Here is a 23,154-nt window from a genome sequence, read left to right as displayed (position 1 = left end):
AGTGTCACTGCCAGAAATGAAGATGCCAAAGAAAGCACCAAGAAATCAATGCTCCTGTTCTACAGGCCTCATGATGCCCTGCTACCCAATTCAACCACAGTTATGAGAGGAACCCACAAACTAAACCCAACCAAAGAAAATGCAATATTCCAATATTTTCCTTTCTATTGTAACACTTTAGCTTATAATTTAGGAGGAGAAACCAAAACAGCCTGTTTGGGACTTTATTTAAATAAAATGTCTAATATTAAAGGTCAATGAAAAATGTGATCTCTTCCCATATACCATTATTATAAGAACACTGGCATTTGGAATTTCTAAATAGCAACTAGGTGTAACTTATATTCAGTTGTAAAGTAAAAGGGTCTCCACTAATTTGCCTAAGCAGGTTGCATTTTCAATAGCTAAAGAACCCTCCATTTAACACTGGCAGATCTATGTAGTCTTGGAGAGAAAAATGAATGTGAAATACCATCATCCTAATGAAAGGTTCAACTTATAACATAAATGTATTGAAGGGATACATTTTTTTTCTGAAAACTCTCTTTGCACTTATTATTTCAATTTCACCTAATTGAGTCATTAAAAATAGAATAGTATTATGTATTTGTAAAAATACTGCCTAGTTATTATTTTCCCTCTTTGGTTTAATATAAATGCATTGTATTTAATTTCCTAGTATTTTATTGTTTTCATACTCCTGTACCTTTGCATTATAGAATTTTCCATTATAAAGAACAAAGCATAAAATTATGTGCCTTTTAAATTATGAATGATTTAACTAATTTCAACCCCATGCCTGGAACTGGATTAAGAAAAATTAAACTTTTATGCCCAGCTGGTGTGGTTCAGAAGTTGAGTGTCAGTCTATGAACCGGAAGGTCACAGTTCCGGTCAGGGCACATGCTCGGGATGCAGTCTTGATCCCCAGTGTGTGGTGTGCAAGAGGCAGCCGAACAATGATTCTCTCTCATCATTGATGTTTTATGTCTCTCTCTCCTTTTCCTTTCCTCTCAGAAATCAATAAAAATATATTTAAAATAAAGAAAAACTAAACTTTTAAAAATGCTCATAAGTAATCATATTTTTCTACCACCCTCATGAAGGGTTAACATAAGGTTTCTACTTCTGTCCCCTCTCAGAGACTAATCATCCACTTTCCAATGGGGTCATTAGAGCTATTGAAAGCAATCAAAGACAGAAAGGAGGAGGTTTCAGGACACTTCATAATTTTATGCAAAATTATGGCAGACAGCAAAAAGAGCACAAAATGGGGAGAAATGAAATGAAGTGAAGCAACAAATGACAGACTGTTGAAGGAAAATGAAAAGAAATGAAAAGGGAAAGAAAGAATGATAGCCACAGATATCACGGTCTCAGCACAAATACAGAGACACCCATCACTGGGTCAGTGCACAATGACGGCTGACACTGTTCTGCAGGGTTGCACCCCAAGCACCCATTATTCTCTTCATCTGCTAAAGAGTAGGTGTCAAAATGATAGATGCTAGCTCACTGTATCAACATTTCCCTATAGCCTCGCAGCCCATTAGCAACAGAGATAAACCTGCACCAGGATACATTGCTTATCAGAATATGGGCCAGGAAGAGTTCAAAATGGTCTTAGAGTTAACAGAATTTTATAGTCACAAGTTCCCCAGAGCAACTGAAAAACACTGCGATATTCTATGCAGGAGTTGGAATCAAAATATCATTTTATTCCAATCTGTTTGGGTTGGTGTGATAACAAGTATTCCATTGAAATGAGGTAAAATGATGCTTTTAAAGGAATAACTGGTCTTCACAGCTTTTTCTCTTGTTTGGAATTTTTTTAAGAAAGGAGGGGGAAATGTAGACAACACTTAAGGCAAATGAGATGAAGCTGTTTTAACTGTCTGAGCTGTTGCCAAATGTATGGCTGCTATTGCCATTGGTCTTCTGTCCTCACAAGGAAGCATAATAATACTAATTAGAGCTATCAGGCTGGGAGGAGAAAGATGAGGGGGGATATGGAGAGACATTTTAATGTTGGGATCAATTGAACTGGGACATACTTCTGACAGATATTTCAATCTAAATGAATCAGATTGCTCTAGGAAATACTATAGAAGACTATCCTAAATGGTCCCTCACTACTTCCATCCATCATATACATCTAAAAATATCCCCTCTGAGTTTTTATTGTTGCCCTAATCCAAACCTTGTTATGCAAAGACTCTTTAAATAGAAATGCCATTCTTCATCTTTCTAAAATAAAGGCAAAAGCCTTTTAACTCAGTCATTTGGTGATGATAAAGTTAACCCGGCTGCTAATTCTGTGTTAAGTTGTTTTGCATAAAGCCCAGCTTTAGAGCAGTGATGGGACTAAGGGTCTCCACAGTGCTTTTGTCTTTTTGTGTGGGGCCTGGGTTGATTTCTTAGCAGCTTACTCACAGCGCTTTCTCTTTCTTTTGCAATTACATAAAGATAATCTAGGGCTTTTCTCAACATCTCCAAGGTATGTTTTGCTATGAAATATAGATTCCATTTTCTGTTTGGGATCAAGTTATTTAGTAAACCCTTGTTCATACTATCTACATCTATTTGACCTTTTTCCTCCAAATTTCTGTATTTAGAGTAAATATACCGATTTCCTTCCCCTCGCCCCCAACATTTGAACACTTTCTTTATGTCATTAGCATGGTTGGTGGTCAAATAAAATTGGCAAATTTATTTTGTTATTGAGATCAACATGTACTGTTCCCAATAGGCTAAGTTGAAGGAGAGATGAATGACCCCAACAGGAATATATGTCCACAATAGATTTTTGTTGTTGTTGTTCTATTGAATTTCTTTTAAAGTAGAGCTAATGGTATAAAAGCTACACTCTTTGCCTTGGGCATCTTGGCAATTGTGAAATCACTGGAAGTTTAAAAAATTAAATCAATACAAGAATGAAAGCCTTAGATTTCAGCCATACTGTGTAGTGTCTTCAGTCCTATTATTCCATTCTCCTGGATCCTTGGAATCTTGATATCTACAGTCGAAGTGATAATGTATCATTCTCTTGTATTTGATCATTGCTCTTGAAGTCAATTATTAGCACCTGACTTCATGCTGTGTTCCTGTGTCATCCAATTTAGTTTGTTTGGAACAGTACCGGATAGGCTTCCTTTTTATCAGTTTTATCGGGGGCGGGGGGACGGCATAGGAAGGAAGGAAGCATTCTATGTGCAGCAAGAAAGGCAGTCAGCTGGACTCAACTGATTCTTACAAACCTTGGGGGACTGGAAATGAAAAGCTGGGGAAAAAGAAAAGTGGGTTGAGGATAGCTTATGGGTGCCATAGTCAGCCAGCATCAGCTCTCAGTTGATTAAATACACATGTGCATTATGCTTTGTCTTAGGGGTGTAAAGAAAGTAAATGACTCCTTTCCCAGAGCCTTGTTAACTTGTGCAGGCCACTGATGATTTCAGTTAGCATGTTACCTCTGCACAGTAACATCTCTGCAATCAAATTACTCTCCAGAGGAAAACCATACTCTTCACAGTTTGATCACAACTATCAACTCTAATCATACATATACAGGTAATTTCCCTTCCTCATTCATATTTAAAAGACTAGAGTTTGCATGTACCATATTCTAAATACCTGTAATAATCACCAGCATTTATTGAGCAACTATTATGGCCCAGATTTTTCATAAATTATCCTAATCTTCACAGCAGCCTCATTATATAGGGTTTGAACCCATTTTATAGCTAAAGATACTAAGATTTAAAGAGATAAATTTGCCAAGGTCACTTCACTTAGTAAGAGTACAGCTTAATGTTCCTCTCACTCATTTAATTCCATCCTATATTTATCTAGAAAACAACAACAACAACAACTTATTTTGCTGTGTGCAGATTGTTTATCTAAAATTTAGGTGATCATTTTGAAAGGAGAATTAAACACTTCACAAAATACTTTACCTCTGAAGTTTGATCAGCTGTTTCTCAAACTACATAAGTTACTTATTGAAAATCCACTTTTTAACATAAATTTACAAAGTCTATTTTAGAGCCCAGGCTATGCTTCCACCTCTGTAACATTGGCAAACAGTAGATGCTTAATAAGTATGTGATACTGGAACAATATTCAGTGACAAGAAAAAGACAATGCTCTATGAATGTTAGAGATGTTTACTCTGATAAAAGAATAACTCCCCTTTCTGGCCTGCATGGCTCAGTTAGTTGGGCATTGTCCCATGCACCAAAAGGTTGCCAGTTCAATTACTGGTCAGGGTACATGCCTGGGTTTCAGGCTGGATTCCCAGTAGGGGACATGCAGAAAGCAGTCTATTAAAGTTTCTTATTATTATTTCTATATCTCGCTCCCTCCCCTTGTTCTCTCTCTCAAATCAATAAAAAACATTTTTTAAAAAAAGAATTGCTCTCTTTAGCTCAAGTCCAGAAATTATATATGTAATTAGTCTATATATCTATATTATATGTACTTTGTATGATATATTTCTACATTATATGTACATTGTATGTTGATATCTAGGCATCAACAGTCAAAGCAAAGTTCTACTCTAAAATATATTGCATTCACTTTCCCATAGTCTCTACCCAGAGGGACACTACACATAAAAGAACCTTGTAGGGAATCACACTCGCAAGCTGGTTACTTAAAAAATTTCAAGAGCAGTCTCCCCAACCCTTATTCTGAAGGTGACGCCCACAAAGCAGAAACATAGAAAAAAACTTAATTTCTTTATAGAGCAATTAGAATTAAAGAGAACAGTTATGTATTAGAAGAGTTGTGTCTTTGCTATCTAAAACCAAAACACTTGGTAAATGAAAACGGGCATTTGGCATTTTCAATTATGGAAAATAATACAAATGTTCTCTCATTGAGGCTAACATGATTATGAAAAGAACTAAAGGCCTGGTGTACAAATGCGTGCACAGATGGGATTCCCTCAGCCTGGCTGGAATTGAGGCTGACTGGGGCCATCTTGCCCAGTCCCTATCAGAGCAATTGGGGCAGGCTGGCTGGGAAGGAGGGTCCGATCAGGGCCAGCCGACGGGGGGGTAGAGGAGGAGGGACAGCGGGAGGTTGGTCCACCACGGGAGGTTGGCTGTGGGAGCACACTGACCACCAGGGGAAGTTCCTGTGCTGAGAGTTTGCTCCCTTGTGGTCAGTGTGTGTCATAGTGACTGGTTGACAGATAGTTCTGTCATTTAGTTGTAAGGGTCACTTAGGCTTTTATATATATAGATTATGCTCTAAACATGTGTAGTTATTTAACTTGAGGCCACAAATCAAGGTGGTATATTAATATGCATTAATGTATTAAGGGAATTGTAATTGTAACCTCCTCCCATCTCCCATTAACTTCTGCATCAAAATGACTTTCTTTTCTTTTGCCCAATTTGAGGAAAATAGCAATACAGTGGGGCCTTGACTTACGAGTGTCCCGACTAACGAGTTTTTTGAGATACCAGCTGTCTCTCTGCCGATTTTTTGCATTGAGTTGATAGAGTAATTTGAGTTAACGAGTTCCTTAACGAGCTCCTTAATGAGCTCGGTCTCGGAACGAATTAAAATCGTAAGTCAAGGCCCCACTGTATAATATTTTTTATCTTTTAAATCACATCCCCAAGGATGTGAGGATAAGGAAGGGAAGAGTGTAATGGGTGGCCTGCCCACAAACAAAGCAGGAGATGATGGTCACACAGTTCAGAAAGGAAAATGATGAGAGGTTTCAGGGTGGGGACTCATTAAAAAGAATCTTAGGAAAAAAAAAAGAATAAACATAATTTATTTGACACCAAAAATTCCCCAAAGCTACTGGCACTTCTTTTAGTATAGTATCTTCCACTGGCCTTGGGATCTTTGTTCACAGCCCGATTTGAGCATTCAAGGACAACATTTCCCATCATTTTTGTTTAATTTAAAGAAAATGCCAAAGCTTGCCTTGCAAGTGATGAAAGTACTAGGGTGCATCTCCCAAGGGACTTTGCTCATTTTAAGAATAACTAATGGTAAGTAGTCAGTGACAGAATAACTATCACATAGTACCTTGTCTAAGACCCAAGCAAATACTTTAAAACCAAGGCCCAAAATGACTTCAAAACCTATGGCTCCATGTCACTAACCTCCAGCCCCTCTTAGTGTGGCAGAAATGTGCCCATGGAAACTGAGCAAGCGGTAGAGCAAGAAAGTGGGGGGAAGAGATAAAATTCCTCTTTTATAACAAACAAACAAAACAGGAAAATCTTAATGCAGAGGATGCAATGTTAAAAATATGACGTCAATTATATGGGCGACATTCACATCTATAGTGACCTATTAGGTTAAAATGGTCATTTTAACTCTCTAGTATCATTTTAAAGATTCATTATTTAGGGAAATAAACTGCCAGTCTTTTCCTTCAATCATGAAAGTGAAGGAAGTGGGATTCTCAGAAACAGCAAGCCTGGAAAATCGGCCTGATCGAATGGCCTTAGGGAATAGTGCTCTTCAGCCAGAAGCCTCAGAAAGCCTAGAGGAACCCAACCATCTCATTAAATGGCCTCCCTGAGGAAGTCCTAGGAGTCAACAGTAAATACTCAAATGAAAGGGCCAGCAGATTCTATAGGTATTAGAACCATACACAAAAAGGCAAAAAGAAAGAGACAGAGGAAGAATAATACTCTTCAATCGATACCCTACTCTTCTATCCTAGCAGCCATTTGCTTGCCCATCCACAAATCAGTTTCAAAAGACCAGCTGAAATTTAGCATCAGATTAAATGGAGATATGCATATCCCTTTGATCATTGCTCCTATCCTAATATATAAAAAGCCTGAGGCTGTCACGACCGAAAAAAACAGACAGACGACCAAACAGCAGGCTGCGTGGGACAACAAGGCCGGCAGGGGCATTAGTGAGGGGCGACCAAACGACTAAGCAGCAGGCTGTGTGGGGCAACCAGGCCAGCAGAGAGGGGCAGTCAGGCTGGCAGGTGGGCAGTTAAGGGCAATCAGGCAGACAGGCAGGTGAGCAGTTAAGAGCCAGTGGCCCAGGATTGTGAGAGAGATGTCAGACTATCGGTTTAGGCCCGATCCCAGACAGTCTGACATCCCCTGAGGGGTCCCGGATTGGAGAGAGTGCAGGCTGGGCTGAAGGGACCCCTCTCCCATGCACGAATTTTGTGCACCAGGCCTTTAGTATTTCATGGCAATCATTACAATAAAATTAGAACAATTAACTGTCCCATTTTTCTCCCAAATGAGGGTTTTCCTAAGACCTGGAACATTTGGTGCTTAAATTAGGACAGTCCTAGGAAAACTGGGATGACTGGTCACCCTAAGATTGGCCAAACCAAACTTAACTTAAATGGCATCAATTGATGTCTGTGTGTTTTTTGTTTGTTTGTTTGTTTTGCTTTGCTTTTGCTTTTCTTTGTTAAAGGAGTGGAAGTTAATATTTCCTTACAAAATTTTAAAAGAACTTGACAACAAATCAATGTGAATACCCAGGAATAGAAAGACACCCATATTTTTAGTTACAGTTTTCACTCAGTCATTTGCTATACAGAAGAGATGATAACAGGAAGTATGGATTGCAAGATTCTTTGATTCTTTTAGAAAAGTCTTTCATATTATTTAATAGACATATGCATAATGTTCCATCCTCATTGTTCTACAAAAGTCAATGGCATTAAAATACTCTGTTTACCATTTCAGGTTTTCAACAAAAGCCCAGGTCCACACTCTTTTGGAATCTACCACATGACACATCACACCCACATACAATTAAGGATTAACACCTTCTATGATATATTTCAACACATTCATTTATCAAATTGAACACATCACCAGGAGCTTCAGTTGAATGGGGGTGGGTAATAAAGGTCACCACAATAGACAAAGGTTATAATCCAACAACAGAAAAATGTTCTATGCAAAAGATAAATAACAGAGATGTGAACAGATCTTTTCCCTATCAATGTTGTTCTACCACCTTCAATTATTTTTAAGTAAAGTGAGATTGTCAATGGATTTTAAACACCGATGCTCTTTTGAACCCAATTTCAAAGGTATGAAGATGCTGTATCAAAAGGTAACACTGAAGGCTGCACCAGGGAACTGGGGGGACATTCCTATTCTTGGGAAAGCTAGAGCATTTGGACAACACAGCTGGCAGTGTTAAAAAACAATAACAATTGGGCTCTCATTGTTCACATAATGAGGGACTGTGCCTGCTTGAATAACACCCCCATGCATACTCCAAACAAAACTGGCAAGAGAAATTAAGTGTTAAGGTGACCTTTTTCTTGAAATGACAGGAAGCAGAGAAAAAGGCAGGTTTTAATCAGGCTACCTAGTTTGAGATTAGGATAATTTAAAAAAAGAGACAGATTTCACCAACTTAGTCTTTTAAAACACATTCTTCTCCATTGTGGAGGTGGGGGGAGGGTATATTTTGACTAATAAGAAAGAAAAAATTACCAAACTACATCACAAATAAGCTGATCATACTCGAGAGCTTCCCGATTCTCTTTCCAATTTCATACTGTATAGTATATATACTATAAATTATATCATATAAAAAAGAAAAGACTTTCGTTGATATTACTATCTTTGACCTCACTTCCTTTATTTGGGTTTGCATGAGAAATTTCAGTCACTATATAAATTTCTAACTCCAATCAAAAGAAAAAAAAACAAAACAGGAAAGACATGTATGTGGTACAAGGAAAGGTCATATATGCCTTGAATAAACAGAATGGAAAGAAGTACTTAAGAAAGGAGGATAAAAGAGAAGATATCAGATGATTTACAGGTAGGATAACTGTTATACTCTCCTAGATGTAAAGAAAATACAACCAATATTTACTGAGCAGTTATTTTTCCTTTGACACTATGGTAAGACATTTTATAACAGGCCAGGGAATACCAGAATAATAGTTGTAATTATTGAATGCTAGAGTGACCAACTGTTCCACTTTGACCAGGACTGAGTGTTTCTCAGAATATAGAAAATTCAGTATTAAAACTGGACAGTCGCCCTGACCAGTTTGGCTCAGCGGATAGAGCGTCAGCCTGCGGACTCAAGGGTCCCGGGTTCGATTCCGGCCAAGGGCATGTACCTTGGTTGCGGGCACATACCCAGTAGGGAGTGTGCAGGAGGCAGTTGATCAATGTTTCTCTCTCATCGATGTTTCTAACTCTCTATCCCTCTCCCTTCCTCTCTGTAAAAAAATCAATAAAATATATATTTAAAAAAACAAAACTGGACAGTCTCATTGGGTCACTGCAAGGATCAAATGGAGCAATGAACACAAAATGCTTAGCACTGTGTCCAGCACAGAGGGAGCATTCGCCTGTCCCAGTTTGCCTGAGACTGTTCTGGTTTTAGCATGAAAGCCCCACAGCCTGGGAAACTGGGTTTCTATGTGTATCACCTCATCTAATATTCCCAACATCCCTGGAACATAGAAACATCTACTGACACCACCCCATCCATATTATAGGTGGCACAAAATAGGCCTGGCTATCTTAAGTGAGTGCTCATAGTTACACAAATCAGCATGAGGCTGAATAGGGACTGGAGTTGACCAGTCTAATTCCCACCACACATGCAGACTTCCCCATGATGTTATATTGCCTCCCAGTTAAGTCTGGGAGCACTTGTTAGTGTCAGGAGACAGAAAACCAGAGGGAGAAGTGAACCAGAGTCCTGACTAGCACACGGATGTCTGTGTTAATATCAGATGGTGGAGTGATGTCAATAGGTCCTATCAGTCAATTCTAAGGAGCTCAATTGTGAAACTTGAAGGTGCCTTAGTTTGTTGAGGACATCTAGGTGATTAGAACTCCAGGAACAATTTTGAGCTTCATTCTCCCCTCCTTATGGGTTTCTCATCTATTTTAACTAGTGCTACAACTAGAATTATAACTAGACAGAGGGTAATGTAGCCTACAGTGGAAAAGAAGTTGGTTGGTGGGGTTGGAAAATGAAAAAAAAAAATAGAGAGGTAGGAAGGATGGAAGGAAGTAATGAAGGAAGGAAGGAAGGAAGGAAGGAAGGAAGGAAGGAAGGAAGGAAGGAAGGAAGGAAAGAAGGGAGGGAGGAAGGAAGGAAGGAAGGAAGGAAGGAAGGAAGGAAGGAAGGAAGGAAAGGAAGGGAAGAAAAAAAGAGGGAAGAATCCAGGAATGGGAAAGATTAGCCATTCTATCCACAAATATTGAAGAACAGATTGACTAGTTATAATTAACTACTGATAGCATTCAAAATCAGTACCAAAACCAAGCCAATTTGGTTAGTATTTTTCTTTTTCCCAATAACCAACCTGTGACACTCTCCTTTGGCAAAAACCAAACAAACAAAAAACAACAACAACAATAAAAAAAAAAAACCCTGATTTAAATTTCTAAAGCAAGATTCATAAAAACCATCCATACAAAAATGTGTCTGTGCCAATTGACCTGACTCTGAAAGTTTAATCATTATAAACCAAAAACAATCATCTAGATCTTTGGCAAGATCTGTACTTGGGAAGCAGAAGCCAAACAGCACTATCTGTCTTTCACACACCTCATGTGTCAGCACTTAACTACAATCTCATATACAACTAGCAAACTTAGAAAAATGCTCTTTGGAGACACAACTCAATTCTGTGTTGTTACATTATTTCTAAACCAATAATGAGGACACCTTGGGGTAATCAGAAAAAATAAAAATGAGATGATATAAACATTTTAGGGCTTTCCCAGTGGTATTTTAACAACACAGGTTTGCTCTTTCTCTCTATCATTTGCATTTAAATAATAATTATATGAGTATAATTAGTGAGGATAGCTACCATTTCTTGAGTGCCTTTTATTTAACAAGCACTGGGGGGAATGGTGACCAGCATGCTGTGTGCATGTACACATGTGTGCATGCATGTGAAACAGGAAATGCAATTACACAAAAGACTAGATAAAGGATAAGAAAGAATCCTCTTTTTGCTGTTGCCCAGTAACTTCTCAGATAATATATAGAGAGAATTTTTTAAAATATTCATTTTTAATGAGATTTGGGACAATGCATTTCTATTGTTTTGGAAAAATCATATTTATGTGAATACTAATAGTCTAATCCTGCCTATTTACTGTTTAATCTATTTGACCCTATATTTTCAAAGTGCAATATTTACCAGTAGATTTTAAATTCTAAAATGTTTGCTTTTATGATTTATTTCCTGAAAGAAATCTCATCACAAGTCACTTCATGGAAAAGACTTCTATTATTTATGTTGCATCTCATTAAGGTTTTACTTTCATCTTCTAAATTTCCTCCTGAGATTAAAGATTTGACTTTTATGAGGGCACTAAAAGAACAAGAATGTGTCACTCTCATTTTGGGTCTGAAAACATCATAATCGTGCAATTTCATCAGGCTGAGTCTTGACAAAAGATGTTTTAGCTCTTATAGAAACAGCCCAATACAAAGTTGACACACCCTGAAAAGTCTCTTTAAAACATGTCAGCTTTGTCCATTGGCCAATCAAATTTACTCCTTAATTATAAACTCATGCTCCTCACAACATGAGGAATGGAGGATTCTGAGAAGCAAATCAATCAAGTAAAGGTCACTCTGAACAAAAGTAATGAAAATGACTAAAGACCTCAGATCATAAGATAAAATGGTGACAATCACTTGTAGTAATTAAATTTGAGAATGCATGCAAAGTATATAGCAACATATGTGGCGTATTATAGGTACCCAAGACATGGTAGCTTTCATTGTTATACTTATTAATAACAGCCATTTTTCATGTTTTTTTTAATAAAATATTGAGCCTCAATCCTAAGATGGGTTAATATATTGCTTATAATTTTTAATTATGAGACATGATGCATAAACTACACACACACACACACACACACACACCTACTTATAGAACTGTAAATATGAAATTGCTAAGATAGGCAAAGAAGGGAGGGGAAAGAAAAGGAGGGAGAGAGCCCAGAACATTCCTTCCCATTAATAGGTGCTGAATAAACATTTGTTGTACTTTGAAGAGGAAAAATGAATAGAATCTTCCATATGTGAAACATGTTTTTCTATTGAAATGAAGCAGAAACATATAGTAACTTGAGAGCTTTCAATTATTGCAAGTACTAGTCCAGATCAAGAATTAACCTTCTAGGAATTCAAAACAACATTCTCCTGGGTGGGCTCTCAGGAAGCAATGTTTTTAGAACTTAATATTTAAAATTAAATCAGAGTTGGGATATTTGTTTGATCGAATATCTTGTATAATATAATCAGTAAAATTAGCCAAATTGTAATTAGTACTTATCACAAACCAACATTGTTAAATACTCTACATGCATTCTCTCAATTAATCTTCATAATAATATTTTTAATGTGGGTAATGCTATCCCCATTTTGCAGATGACAAAACTAAGGTTAGTAAGTGATAGTGCTCGAAGGGGAGTAAATACTCTGGTCTGAAAAGTGATTAAAAAGCATTTTATAGGTAAGGAAAAACAGACTCTAGAATCAAATTGAGTTCAACTCAACCTTCTGATCTTGGGCAAACTGTTTACTCTTCTCTTTCCTCCTTAGTTATGTTGTCTGGAAAATGGGAGAAATAAATAGTGCCCATTTTATAGGATTGTTTTTAGGTTTCAATCCATGCAAATCACTTAGAAGAATTTATGGCTCACGCCACTTGATTCATCTCTTGACTGTTTTCATTACCAGTCTTGTTTTGAAATGTGGGATTCTGGAGACTATCTTTATTCTTTTTTAACGTTCTTTTCAGGAGGTACAAATTTCTTGGCCACTGAATGGCTAAGTAAGGAACTAAAATTCTTTTAACAACAGGAGATTCTATTCTATTGTATAGAATCTATACAATACACTTTATGTCAATTAATCCTAATTCTGCCCAAGGCTGTGCAACTAGTAGGAGGAAGAGCTAGGCCTTGGCCCTGGGACTCAAGATCCTATGATCTCTCTCAATAGAAGAAAGATTTATGGGGTTTATTGTTTAGCACTGTCTAAGAAATAATACAACACAGAATAACTGGAAGAAAGAATGTAACATTTAGTTACAGATCCAGATGTTTCACTCAGTGTGAGGCCAAACATCTGGCTGATGGATTAACTGGATTCTGCATTTTGTTTTTAATCTTGACATTGGGCAACATGTCAAAAACAATTGATGTGAAACAGGAAAGCATGCAAAAGGAGCTGTTAAGAGAAATACTTTACTAAATAAAAGATGGCATGGACTTTACTGTCATCACCTGCACCAGTGATTTGTTTGTAACCAACATCAATAGCCCTAGTGGGGACTATAATCTCACTTAACTTGTTCTACCATTTTGACACCTCTAACACAGAAATGTAATTTAAAATAAAGATTCATGGAGCTAATATCCTCTTATTTCCAACTGTTAAAGTGTCTACTGTTCTCATGGCTTGGCAGGGGGTGAATCTGCATGCATAAATGAACACACGGCTGATATACAGCTTGATATAAACATTGCCCAGCTTTTAGTAAGATACCTATGACTGTAGAATACAAAGTTAAAAGATGCACTCTACATAAAATGCCTTCATTTAAAAAAAAGGTAGTCATGATGAGTGCTTTTTCTATAATCCTGGAGAATACTCTGATTTCTCTGGAGAGATACTAATAGAGCTGGTCACACCAGTGTTGAGCATGTTATGATAGCTATAGCTTGTGAGCACTTGCCATGTTCCAGACATTTTGCTAGGCATGCGTAATACAATCCATGAGATGGGTACTCTTACTATTCTCATTTTATATATGAGAAAACCGGGACTAAGAACTATTAAGTGATTTGCCCATTTCCCCATATTTATTTGGACTTCGTATTTCTAATTGCCAACTTATGAAAAGGTTCAATCAAGGGCCAAGTGTACACATAGACTGTAAAGCAGTTACATTTGATGTGCAAGAATCTTAGAATTGCATGCCTTGAAGGAATCTTTAGAGAGCAGATAATCCAACCCTGACATTTATAGATGATAAAATCATGGCTCATGAGGTCACGATTTGTCCAAGATTACACAGTTTGCCAGAATGAGAATGAGAAATTCCCCACCATGAGTATCATTTCTTTCTGCCAACCACTATTTCATAAACATCCATTTAAGTGTAAATGTCCTTTCTAGAAGTGAAGAGATCCATTAAAATCCATTGTTACATTCTGAGGGATTAGTTGGTCAGACAGACCAGGCAGGATTTGAGGAAGTAATCTGATGGCTGGGGGGTTGTTAGAGGAGGCTGCAGGACTATTGGACTGAAATATCATGTCTTTTAGTCAGTACTGGGGTAAGTCATACACCAGAATTTATTTCTATATGACACTGGTCAAGCCATTTAACCTCAGTTTCCTCTTCTGTAAACTGAAGATACTAGCACTAAAGTCAAAGAGCTATGTGGAGCCCATGGTATCTTCTAAGAGCTCAATTAACACTAATCCTCATCACTTCTCCTGGGAAGGAAGACAGAAGTTCTGGATGGTCAGAAAGATCTGAAATTAATGGGAGATGTATGAAGCCAGAGCAAGGTACCTCTGACCTTTCTCCATGTGGCTCAGCACTGGTCCTGATTCTAAACTCTACGACCCTATTCCTTATCAACAATTGCTTAGCTCAATATTCAGAGGAACCAAGGAAATTAGTGTAAGTGTTTACTAAAAACCTACAAAAACAAGAAAACACCCTTTCCAGCAACACACATCAGAGACTGATCCATGCTCTGCCTGATGTATGCAGAATAGGGAGTTTATGGACTTCAATTAAAAAAACAAATGACAAACCTTATATATCACTCTTGGTCTAGATGCAAGCTAGTCCAGGATAAATATCCATGATGAATTCACTTTGCCATTTTATAACTCAAATGCCAGAGTCCCAAAGTACAACAGACACTATTTGACTAAACTTTCCATAAATTGTACCTCCTCACCTCTGGGTTACTTAACATTCAGAATCAGGCTTAACATGTTTGGTGCCTTATTCTCATCGCTACAATGAAAGAAGGTTCTTTTTTAAAAGACATATATGAAAATTAATTTCCTCAATCAGTGCACACTTGAATCTTTGATTATAAAATCATTTGATATAACTTTGCTTGGATCCTAAAGTTCTTTCTAGACTACATTACAAAGTTCAGGGAAATTGAAGTCCTGTAAGTTTGAGTATCCTCATGTTTGGGGAAGCTTCTGTGTAGTCCATTTACTATGCAATATTAGTTATACTTTATGGACTGTATTCATTTGCTAGAGCTGCCATAAGAAAGTAACACAAATTTAGTGGATTAAACAACCGAAATGCATCATCTCAAAGTTCTAGAGGCCAGAGTCCAAAACCAAGATGTCGGCAGGGTTGGTTCGTTCTTCTCAGGACTATGGTGGACAGATGTGTTCCAGGAATGTCTTCTTGCCCTGTAGATGGCTGTCTTCTTCCTGTCTCTCCGCATTGCCTTCTCTCTGCACATCCATATCCAATTTCTTCTTCTCATAAGAACACCTGTCCTCTTTGGTTCAGTTTACTCTAATGACCTCATTTTAACTTGACTATGCTTGTAAAAACCCTATCTACAAATAAGGTCTCATTCTGAGATAATGGAAGTTAAGATGTCAATGTGTGATTTTTTTGTTTGTTTTTTTTGCGGGGGGGGGGGGGAGGGCGCGGGGGGCGAGGGAGAGGATGCAGAGGATACAATTCACCCCATAACTTCAGTCTTCAGGATAAGAGACTGAGAGGTATTTGCTTTCCTTTCTTTACACTTTAACTTTCTTTCTTTTTCTCCCTGAAGTCCTGTCTGTTGTCTGAAAACAGGTCCATTTCTTCCTAAAGCACCTCACTGATATACCTCTACATGGTGTTCACTGAAATTCTGTCTATAATAATGTGGATTTTTTTTCTTTTTATTCTTTTTAATGATTCCAGATACCTCACTTTTTTGTACTCTCTAAAACTAGATCCTTTCATCATGTCCTGTCTGACACAGATACCTCTAAATTGCTGGAGAAATTGCAGAATAGAAATTGAAACCTACCCAAGGTAGCTGCTGAAGAGTATGCATGCTGAGAAAAGTTATGTGTGTGCAATGCTCTCAAATACCCATAAAGCAATTTAACCCCTTCCCTTTTAATGAACATGCATGCTAATTTAGATAATGATAACTAATGATGTGCCACATCAAATGATAGAACTTAACCCATAAAAGTTGAACTTACTGATCAACTATTTTCAATTAAATTAAAAGCAGCATTAGTCAACTCTACTAGTAATAAAAGAACATTTATCCTAAGGTTGTCCAATAAGAGGTTGGAGAAATACATGAGATCTCAGCATAAAACTACAGTAATTGATAATTCAGAAGTTTAAGCAGTTCAATATATTTCCTTGGCTCATACCTAAACTTATAATCGCTTCCTAGTGCTAGAGTAATCCTGGGTCATTTCCATATTGTGGTAATTGGCCTACTCCAAGTAATACATTAAAAAGATTAACTATAGAATTAACTACCAAAAATGTACCTAATTTGGGAAATTCCAGCTCTCTATTATCTACTCTTTATCCAGATTAAAATAACGGACCTGTCTGTGCTTTAACTGGTAATAAAGCATTAGAGAATAAAATTCTATTTTCATCACAGAGTTGAATAAGAGTCAACTAATAATTACAAATCCAGGACAGTGTTTTCTTATGAATGGGAAACATACTAGAATGATCTTGCGTCTCTGTTGGTAATGATGAAAATACTACAATGAATGCCCTCTTGGTAATATGTTGGCATTTGAAGTATTAATGAAACAAGAAAGTATAAAGGTTATGTAAAGCTTAAAGGCCATGAAAGGAGAATAATCTAATTAGAAAATTATATATAAGGACTTGTATGTATGCATATAAGCCTAACCAATGGACACAGACAAGAGGGGAGTGAGGGCATGAGTGTGTGTGGGGGGGGGGCAATGGGGGGTAAGGACACATATGTAATACCTTAATAAAGAATTTTTTTTTAAAAAAAGTTTTAAATCAAATGATATGCTCAGAGATTGGCTAGGACTTGAGTGAGATAAATTTCAACTTTACTTCACTCTCAAAAGCTATCTGTGGGTGGTTTTAATGGGGGGGGGGGGTGTTCAAAAATGCCTTTGATATATTCCTAAACCTTCTTGAGGTGAATGTGATATTTTTAGTATGTATGAACCAAGACTTGCAGCCCTTTGTTCATCACCTTTTCCTGTCAGCACTCAGTGTGAACATCAAGGAGGTTTCAAGTGCTACTGGGAAGGGAAATGTTGCCTCACTCTAAAACTTGTTCCAGATAATTGCTGAACACCCAATGAAAGTGACACTGAGTAATCACTTTATCACGCAGTTTAATGAGGTCTTTTCTGAAACTCCATCAAATTAATACTTTGTTAAGACATTAAGTACTAGTTCTTTCTACTTTTTATTTGATTTTTAAAACTTCTCTAAATTAAAAAGAAAAGTTCTCTCAGAAACTTTAAAAATAATTGCAAGCACTTTGGATTTTTGTTTTGTTTGTTTTTAATTCCAAAGAAATGTATCCTGTGTTTTCTTATCAAAGTAGAAGTAAAGGCATTGGAAACAATCGTGGATGCTTTCTCCTTCCCTCTAAGAATCAATTAAAATATTGTTGAACCTCGGGCTCTTACTTCAATTGATACAACGCCTCAAAATGTTTACTAAATAATCCAGGCCTGAATGCTTTTACATTTGCCGAAAATCCGGCGGCATTTCCAGTACACTAACTTAGTGTCATCTTATGTCCCTGAGTGGTGTTATTTTAAGTTGTTGGAAATAGAGTGATGAACAACACAGACAGAAACCCGACCTCATGGACTTTTCCATTGAAATTGGGGAAGACAGGTGATATCCACATAAACAAATCAATAAATAGAATAATTTCAGATAGGGGATTCAAGCAAAATCTATTCACAGAGTTGACATGTAAATGAAATTTAAAGGATAAGAATGAGCCATTCACCTAAGCATATAAGAAAAGCATATTTCATACAGAAACAACAGGAAGTTCTATGACAATTTCAGAGAACAGGAAGGCTAATATGGGCAGAAGGTAGTAACCTCAAAAGACAGTTTGAGCCGAAACTGGTTTGGCTCGGTGGATAGTCAGCCTGCGGACTCAAGGGTCCCAGGTTCGATTCCGGTCAGGGGCATGTACCTTGGTTGCGGGAACGTCCCCAGTGGGAGATGTGCAGGAGGCAGCTGATAGATGTTTCTCTCTCATCGAAGTTTCTAACTCTCTATCTCTCTCCCTTCCTCTCTGTAAAAAATCAATAATATATATATAAAAGACAGTTTGATAGCCCATGAAATTTGAGACTTGAGCAGAACAAGTTCATGTAAAGACCCCCAGGCAGGAGGAAGGAGTTTGGATTTTTACATTATGTGCACTGGGGTGTCATTGGAACTTTTTTTTTTTCATAAGGAAGGGTTCTATGATGTGCCTTATGTTTTAAGAAATAATTCTGGCTGTGTTGCTCTATGAAGAATAAATTTGTATGAGGGAAGGATTGCAAGTAGGGAGATCAGATGGGAGTATAGTCAGAGTCTAGGTGAGAAATGATGTTAGCCTAGACTAATGGGACAGAGGCAGAATTAGTGAGGAGTGGTCAAATGTGAGATTTATTTTGTAGGTAGAACAGTCAAGTCTTGCTGATGGATCACATACAAATCTTAAAACCTTGTAGGAATCTACCTGAGGACAGGAGCTATGTCACATGTTTCCTGTGACCCCATATCATGCAGGCTGGTGCTGAGGACAGAGTCAGTTTGGCACAAAAATCAATATTCTTGCTCTTACTCTCCTAAGGCAAGTAATGTAAGCCTATTACTGTCAAAGTGGAGTAAAGTTTTATTATCTACCTTTTAAATCTAATTATTTTCTAGAAATATCTGAAACATGAAAGGGTGTTCAATCTTTACCAGGCAAACCACACAGATTTGCTTTAAACATTCAGTTTTTTCTCTTCTCTTAAATACCAGAGAGACCACCAGGCAAAAATTCCCACCAATAATCCTCTGGGTAGTTGGAATGTGCAAATACTCATCCAGCAGAGTAATTTAATAAAAAGAGCAAAAATGCAGTTAAATTAGACATATTTTCTTATCTTCCTGCTATACATATACATATATATATATATATATATATATATATATATATATATATATATATATAAAGTCATATTGGATGAAGCCCATGAGAATCTATTATTGCATAGGGATTATATTCAGGATAAGGTATAATAAAATGATTTAATTCTCTATAATATATGTCTCCATGATATCTGCCTCTGAGCTATAAACGTCTTAGCTCACCCAGGCTGAATTCTGAAACTAAGGTGACTTATGTGTTCTGTCAGAGTTTCTTTTAACTATTTTCTCAAAGATTTTCCTGATGCACTTTGTGTTACAAAATGTTCTATTATCAACCTTTCGTTAAGGGGGATGTTTCAGTTTCAAAGAAGACATTTTCCAGAGGTATTTTTAATTAAAAATTAATTTTTGAAACATAGCTTATTTTTCTGATTTGAATCTGTTTCTGATTTTTACTACATCTACATAACTTAATTTAGCAACAGCAAAATCAATGCATAATCATTTTTTTAGAAAGCTAGAGTTTTTTGTTTTTGTTTTTTTTTTAAATATATTTTATTGATTTTTACAGAGAGGAAGGGAGAGGGATAGAGAGTTAGAAACTTCGATGAGAGAGAAACATCGATCAGCGGCCTCCTGCACAACCCCCACTGGGGATGTGTCCGCAACCAAGGTACATGCCCTTGACTGGAATCGAACCTGGGACCCTTCAGTCCACAGGCTGACACTCCATCCACTGAGCCAATCCGGTCAGGGCAATGCATAATCATTTGAATTAGTCTCAGATCCATTGTCATGGCATAGAGTTTAATGTAAGAATAAAATAACTAGGAGAAAATGTTTTAATCTATTATTTTGGTTCTTTTACGTAAACAATTTGTGGCAACATTTTTTTTCAAATATATTTTATTGATCTTTCACAGAGAGGAAGGGAGAGGGACAGAGAGTCAGAAACATCGATGAGAGAGAAACATCGATCAGCTGCCTCCTGCACAACCCCCACTGGGGATGTATCCACAACCAAGGTACATGCCCTTGACTGGAATCGAACCTGGGACCCTTCAGTCCACAGGCTGACACTCCATCCACTGAGCCAATCCGGTCAGGGCAATGCATAATCATTTGAATTAGTCTCAGATCCATTGTCATGGCATAGAGTTTAATGTAAGAATAAAATAACTAGGAGAAAATGTTTTAATCTATTATTTTGGTTCTTTTATGTAAACAATTTGTGGCAACATTTTTTTTAATTAAAGTAATTGAATGGTGTTAGGAAAGGTTCCTATATAACGATAGACAAAAATGGTTTGGTGGAAACAGGCACTAAGCATAAAAATGTGTAGGTCATACTGACCACACTGAAGGAAGAATGAGTTTGGCTCTTGCCCCAGTTACCCATTCCTGAAACCCCAGCTGGGGTACCCTCTCCATAAACCAGGATTTCTACATAATAAACTGACCAATGCCAAAATCCCAGACATTTCATTTATGGAATAGAGTTAATAATAATTGCCGCAAGCTGTTGACATGGGGCATTGAAATTATTGTGCATAAAGCACCAAAGGGATCAGGTACTCAGGAAAATTAGGTTGTTGGACATCTTTTACTTCCTGACCCAGAATTTAGTTTTCCTAATTTCTATTTGGGGACCCATGAAGTTGGAGGAAAGCTGCCCCAACTCCAGGGACAGAGCACATGATCTAACTAAATCAGCTATCCCACTGGCAAAGGTCATGTTTCCAAGGCTCCAAGTCAGCCCAGTCTCAATAAATCTCAACATATTTTCCTGAGATTGAAGACACAAAGATTCTCCTTTTCTCCAACTTGAAATGAATGAGAACGCAGGTAGCATTAGAGTTGCTGGCCACCATCTGAGAACCATGTGAGTATCAAGCCTTGGTATAAAGTCAAGGTAAGAAAAGGCAGAGGAGAAAAGGAGAAGGAAATAGCGCTTTAGATGACATCTTTGAACCCTAGATTGAGTCTCACCTGAAGGGACCATGACATTCTTTTCCGTTACATGATCCACTGACTTGGTTTTATTGATTGAGGCCATTTTAGTCTGATTTTCTGTTATTTTCACTCCAAGGCATCCTGACTAATCCAGTTATAGAAATCTGGGGGATAACACAGCTCAGGAGGACAGAATTCCAAAACGTTCCCCTGGGAAAAGGCGTAACAATTCTCCAGTCCTTTGGTTGTTCAACTTTTTTAGAGCCTAACTGTCCTGACAACCTGATATAAATGACGGGTCCTCTTCTTGGGAAGTAAAACTGTGTAGTGATTAAGCACATATACAAACTTTGCCTATGATTTCTGGGAACTCACAGTGCATCTCAAGCCCTTCCAGGTCATAGCATTCATTTTTTCAGAGCAATATAGTGTATTTGGTTCAAAAGAGTGACCAGGTTCTGATATGCAAAGATTAGGCCTAGGCACAGCTTAGTGATGCTGATAGGTGGGGAAACATGTACATCTGTATGCATCAGAGAGACTAAACATTTCAACCCAGTATTGCACAGTCCAGCCCTTCCTCTTGTATTGCTTCCTCCAAAGTCTCTGTATCAGAGAAGGAACATGAGTCAGGTAAACCAAATGCTTTTAAAAATTGCTGGAAAATATGCTTTAGGGATGAAACTACTTACCCCATAGAATCCCACCATTACCACCAGGATAGGCGACTAAGTTACAGGGACAAAAGTTTTCCCTTTAGCTTAAGTAGGAAGATGCAACTAGCTTTAGACAGTATCCTTTTCATTTTAGCTTCTAAACATAGACTGCAAACAGCGGGGAGCCTCATTAATGTGGACATCAGATTTCCATTATCATTATATTAAAAAACCTCATATCTTATTTTTTACCTTAGCTCTGCCTTCCAATTTGTTATGGCATTGTCCTTTCTGGCTTTTTTTTTTTTTTTTAACCTTTGGGGTCTAGTCAGATTAGCCAGACAGATTGACAAAGCTTAATCAGACTTTCTTAGATGAGGCTAACCTGTAAAGCATACTATTGACATTGATCAAGTAGGTAACTGACCTCACACCCACAAGTCCCTTAGACCTGCAACTATTAGAGTGACTATAACTAATTACAAAATTTTCTTTTTAAAAAAATATGGTTTTATTGATTGCGGAGAGAGGAAGGGAGAGGGAGAGAGGGATAGTAATGCCAACGATGAGAGAGAATCATCGATTGGCTGCCTCCTGCACTCCCCACACTGGGGATTGAGCCCACAACCCAGAATCGAACTAGTGACCCCCCTGGTTCATGGGTTGATGTTCAACCACTGAGCCATACTGGCCAGGCCCAATCACAAAATTTTCTATCCTTGTAAAAACTAATCTCTTTTCCTACAGTTGAACTTCAAATGGTGGTAGATGCTTGCCCAGTTCAACTTCCCTTCATTAGAAGAATTGTTGCTCAAAGCAGTGGTCCTCAAACTTCACCATGCATATGAATTGTCTGATGATCTTGTTAAACTTCAGGTTCTGATTCAGTGAGTCTCAATTGGAGCCCGAGACTCTGCATTTCTAGCAAGCTCACACCTTGAGTAGCAAGAGCTTTAAGGATTTGCTACCTTTGTAGTGTAAGATCTTACAATTTGCCTTCCCCACACACATACCCTCCTTTCAGGGGGAACAGCAGGAAACACTCATTAAGAACTTGGTGACTTGTTGTTACTATTGATGGACATTACCCTGGGTGCTAGCTAAGCAGTGGAGTGCTCCACTGTCCTACTTGTAAATGCCAAAAAAAAAAAATGCAGGTAGAATGCAAGATGTACAGCTATAATGACTGTTCCTAAGAGACCTATTTGTATAGGAGCCAACAATTTCAGAAAAAAAAAAGCCCCTCCAAGCTGAACAATACCCAGGTTCCAATGACTCCTGATGCACTGGCACAGAGATCTACATTGTAACCCAGAAGCTAAGGCTCCCACTAAATTGCATTAATACAGTTCTCATTTTAACCTATTTTCCTTGCAGCCATTATATTTTTACTAAGTACGACTTT

The 23,154-nt window shown here is 37.6% G+C and overlaps 1 protein-coding gene across 8 annotated transcripts in view; it reads right to left on the bottom strand.

Moving 5' to 3' along the window:
• The window catches only part of NRXN3 (neurexin 3), a 1,487,454-nt gene that overhangs the window by 466,333 nt on the left and 997,967 nt on the right, over positions 1-23,154 (bottom strand). The window lies entirely within an intron of this gene.

Source organism: Myotis myotis, unplaced genomic scaffold (assembly GCF_014108235.1).
Source record: "Myotis myotis isolate mMyoMyo1 unplaced genomic scaffold, mMyoMyo1.p scaffold_m19_p_1, whole genome shotgun sequence".
Lineage (NCBI taxonomy): Eukaryota > Metazoa > Chordata > Mammalia > Chiroptera > Vespertilionidae > Myotis > Myotis myotis.
The sequence above is the reverse complement of the archived record's forward strand: the minus strand, read 5'-3'. Positions and strand labels throughout refer to the sequence as shown.